We start from the raw sequence: 5000 nt of genomic DNA, 5'->3' as shown, positions 1-5000 counted from the left end.
CATTTTCCGACGCCACCCACAAACCCTGCATCATCTGCCCACCACAGGAGCCCCAACGCCTGTGCCTGCGTCGCACGAAGTCGTCGACCGACAATCGCTCCACCCGCACCCGCACGTGCCCCACCCCAACCGCCCAAATCGCAACTCCAGCGGATGAACGGCGGACTCTTCCCGCACTCGTAACGTGCAATCCGCCCCTATATCTTGCGTTTCATGAAGAGTTATATCGAATATGCCATATTCCCGCTGTCCCTATACATGCTGTAAGTAGCTCGCTTGCTACAGCAGCAGCAGCAGCAGCACCACCTCCGCGCGCTTCCCTGGGGGCACTGAACCGCAGGATGCGAGACCCCCACGCCCAGTGGCAAACAGGGCTCCTCTCAGAATATAGGCGGTCCCTACCCCTCACAACGATGACGGTGGGAGGGCCGTTTTACGAGACCATTTCCTGCGGTGCCAACGCTGTCGTAGAGCCGATACTCCATCTTTGGTACAAGGCAATCATTCCGCTGTAAATCAGTACGTCACTCGTAGTTCAGTCACCTCACAGCACTGCTCAGTAAACTATGCAGGCCCACATAGATAGATTATGATAGATTATATACGCAAATGCCCCTATACATGCTGAACGTCCGTACACACAAAATGAACCACACGTCAGCCACACACTCTATCACACACTACTCTCTGCCTGTAACAGACACAGATACAACTACTAAGCACCAGCATGGACCAACGTCCGGTGCATCCTATCCGCCACAGTACACCAACTACGCTATGATAACCAGACCGGGAGGTCCAATCATAAACAGAATACCCCACTCGTCCGACAACCACAATTGCTCAGAGAAGCCACCAACACCCACACATGTCCTACACAGGGGTGCACCCATCACCACCACACTGCCTCGTCTTACAGCACAAACACACTGGCAGGAATGAAACACACAGGTCTGCCGCAACCACAGACACGGCTCGCCCCCTCTCACTGGCGAAAAGCGCATCCCGACGTGACATAACTCCTTTGACACACTGACGCTGCCTCGGGCATCCACGTCCTACGGTCGATATCAACGAACCTCCCCCCCCCCCCTCCCCCCCACAAACACGCCATCCCATACCACATTGTGTACCGTACCCAAACCTAACGTGTACTGTACTACAACGCAATGTGTACCATAACACAACCCAGTTTGTACCTTAACCTAACCTATGTCACCTTAACCTAACCTATGTCACCTTAACCTAACCTATGTCACCTTAACCTAACCTATGTCACCTTAACCTAACCTATGTCACCTTAACCTAACCTATGTCACCTTAACCTAACCTATGTCACCTTAACCTAACCTATGTCACCTTAACCTAACCCATCTTGCACCTTAACCTAACCCATCTTGCACCTTAACCTAACCCATCTTGCACCTTAACCTAACCCATCTTGCACCTTAACCTAACCCATCTTGCACCTTAACCTAACCCATCTTGCACCTTAACCTAACCTATGTTGCACCTTAACCTAACCTGTGTTGCACCTTAACCTACCTCAATTTGCACCGCAATGTAACGCAATTTGCACCGCAATGTAACGCAATTTGCACCGCAATGTAACGCAATTTGCACCGCAATGTAACGCAATTTGCACCGCAATGTAACGCAATTTGCACCGCAATGTAACGCAATTTGCACCGCAATGTAACGCAATTTGCACCGCAATGTAACGCAATTTGCACCGCAATGTAACGCAATTTGCACCGCAATGTAACTCAATTTGCACCGCAATGTAACTCAATTTGCACCGCAATGTAACTCAATTTGCACCGCAATGTAACTCAATTTGCACCGCAATGTAACTCAATTTGCACCGCAATGTAACTCAATTTGCACCGCAATGTAATGCAATTTGCACCGCAATGTAATGCAATTTGCACCGCAATGTAATGCAATTTGTACCGCAATCTACCCCCACATTGTGCCTTAACCTAACCCACATTGTGCCTTAACCTAACCCACATTGTGCCTTAACCTAACCCACGTTGTGCCTTAACCTAACCCACGTTGTGCCTTAACCTAACCCACGTTGTGCCTTAACCTAACCCACGTTGTGCCTTAACCTAACCCACGTTGTGCCTTAACCTAACCCAAGTTGTGCCTTAACCTAACCCAAGTTGTGCCTTAACCTAACCCAAGTTGTGCCTTAACCTAACCCAAGTTGTGCCTTAACCTAACCCAAGTTGTGCCTTAACCTAACCCAAGTTGTGCCTTAACCTAACCCAAGTTGTGCCTTAACCTAACCCAAGTTGTGCCTTAACCTAACCCAAGTTGTGCCTTAACCTAACCCAAGTTGTGCCTTAACCTAACCCAAGTTGTGCCTTAACCTAACCCAAGTTGTGCCTTAACCTAACCCAAGTTGTGCCTTACCCTGCTCTGTAATTGGCATATGACACGTTACATTAATGTATTGTCCAACCGCAACCCGCTCAGAATGTTGTGTACACAGCTACGTGTCATCTCCCCATAACAGCTGCATTGCAGTGTGGTACGCCATAGAGACGTGTGGGAGTAATGGACGCAGTGGATGGCGATCAGCATGAGCCGTCTGTTCATGTAGTGGCGCGTGTATGCAGACGTAGTAGTCTCTTCTCACACAATGTGATAGCACGGTGCCCCGCGTTCCACATCTGCGACATGCTACAGAGGCCGGTTGACAGTTGGTCGCGCAATGGACATCGCATACGTACGGGGGCACCATTACCACGTGCCCTCTAGTCGGGCACATTTTGTTGCGTGGATGTGAGCGGATGTAGTGTGTCTTGACACCTGACAGGCAGGCATGCAATAATAGTTGACTTTGCAAACGGGGATGGACGTGTACGTTTACTGGTGACGTTACGCAAATGAACAACTGGTAACCCGTTGTGGTGCGGTTGTCCTTGCTGGAGGTACATCTGTGAGGGCAACGATCGGTACAGCTACGAAGCGGTCCCCACCATACCAACGAACGTGAATGTGAATCTGGGTGTGAAGCGATACGCGGCTGTGGGTGGGTGGGACTGTCCCCGGCCGGTGAGGGGGGGCCGCCCGGCGTGCTGGCCGCGCGGTGCGTGGGCGCACGCGCTACAGCCGGCTGGTGGGGGCGCCCAGTGGCAGGCGCGCCGGCCGACGGACGCGGCAGGCGGCGCAGCTGCGCGCCGGGGCACCCTGCGCGCGGCGCCGTGCAGCCAAAGTGGGTCCTCGCCGGCCCGGTGCGAAGCGCGGTGGACATCTGCAGTGTGCTGGTCCGATTGAGGACTGTGTGCGTTGAGGATGCGCCGCCGCCCGGCACTCGGCGCCGCGACGCCGTCTGCTGCTCGGTCGCCCCAGCGGTTCTCGCTGGTGGTTTGTATCGCAGTTGTGCAGACGTGTTGGCACGTGCGCTGTGCTGGGAGAGTTCGCTTCGGCACCCACGTGGGGCCTTTGCCCTTCTGTGGCGCTGGCGTTGGAGCTGCCGGTCACCGTAGGTGGCGCGTGTTGTCTCCCGCCGGCAATGCCACGACAGCACGCTCCCGGGCCTCTGTCGGCAGCGGCAAGCTCAGTTGGGGAGCACGGGTGGTCGCACCTAAAGCGTCTACTCGCCTAACTCCGGGCGATTGCGCCTCTCTCGAACCCGACCAAGTACTTAGGACGGCGCTGCGCGCCGCCGGGACCTGAGAGGGTTTCGAGGTGTATTGTGCAGGGGAGCTCAGCCTCCTCCTGTTTGCAGAATAATTGAGCGGACGCTTGCGTGTTCGCGCGGGCCCCTGGGACACACTCCCGGGCGGCCGGCTGCTCAGCTCTAGTTGACGCAGCTCCCTGGTTGATCCTGCCAGTAGTCATATGCTTGTCTCAAAGATTAAGCCATGCATGTCTCAGTACAAGCCGCATTAAGGTGAAACCGCGAATGGCTCATTAAATCAGTTATGGTTCCTTAGATCGTACCCACGTTACTTGGATAACTGTGGTAATTCTAGAGCTAATACATGCAAACAGAGTCCCGACCAGAGATGGAAGGGACGCTTTTATTAGATCAAAACCAATCGGTCGGCTCGTCCGGTCCGTTTGCCTTGGTGACTCTGAATAACTTTGGGCTGATCGCACGGTCCTCGTACCGGCGACGCATCTTTCAAATGTCTGCCTTATCAACTGTCGATGGTAGGTTCTGCGCCTACCATGGTTGTAACGGGTAACGGGGAATCAGGGTTCGATTCCGGAGAGGGAGCCTGAGAAACGGCTACCACATCCAAGGAAGGCAGCAGGCGCGCAAATTACCCACTCCCGGCACGGGGAGGTAGTGACGAAAAATAACGATACGGGACTCATCCGAGGCCCCGTAATCGGAATGAGTACACTTTAAATCCTTTAACGAGTATCTATTGGAGGGCAAGTCTGGTGCCAGCAGCCGCGGTAATTCCAGCTCCAATAGCGTATATTAAAGTTGTTGCGGTTAAAAAGCTCGTAGTTGGATTTGTGTCCCACGCTGTTGGTTCACCGCCCGTCGGTGTTTAACTGGCATGTATCGTGGGACGTCCTGCCGGTGGGGCGAGCCGAAGGCGTGCGACCGCCTCGTGCGTGTTCGTGCGTCCCGAGGCGGACCCCGTTGAAATCCTACCAAGGTGCTCTTTATTGAGTGTCTGGGTGGGCCGGCACGTTTACTTTGAACAAATTAGAGTGCTTAAAGCAGGCAAGCCCGCCTGAATACTGTGTGCATGGAATAATGGAATAGGACCTCGGTTCTATTTTGTTGGTTTTCGGAACCCGAGGTAATGATTAATAGGGACAGGCGGGGGCATTCGTATTGCGACGTTAGAGGTGAAATTCTTGGATCGTCGCAAGACGAACAGAAGCGAAAGCATTTGCCAAGTATGTTTTCATTAATCAAGAACGAAAGTTAGAGGTTCGAAGGCGATCAGATACCGCCCTAGTTCTAACCATAAACGATGCCAGCCAGCGATCCGCCGCAGTTCCTCCGATGACTCGGCGGG

The 5000-nt window shown here is 53.4% G+C and overlaps 1 non-coding gene across 1 annotated transcript in view; it reads left to right on the top strand.

Moving 5' to 3' along the window:
- The first annotated feature begins 3828 nt into the window (after nucleotides 1-3828).
- LOC126150799 (small subunit ribosomal RNA) overlaps nucleotides 3829-5000 on the top strand; it is a 1910-nt gene continuing 738 nt past the window's right edge. Inside the window, exon 1 of the ribosomal RNA XR_007531656.1 lies at nucleotides 3829-5000. This exon is cut by the window's right edge and continues 738 nt beyond it. This is a non-coding gene — a ribosomal RNA (small subunit ribosomal RNA).

Source organism: Schistocerca cancellata, unplaced genomic scaffold (assembly GCF_023864275.1).
Source record: "Schistocerca cancellata isolate TAMUIC-IGC-003103 unplaced genomic scaffold, iqSchCanc2.1 HiC_scaffold_1002, whole genome shotgun sequence".
Classification (NCBI taxonomy): Eukaryota; Metazoa; Arthropoda; class Insecta; order Orthoptera; family Acrididae; genus Schistocerca; species Schistocerca cancellata.
Note: the sequence above shows the minus strand (reverse complement) of the source record. Positions and strands in the feature narration are given on the sequence as shown.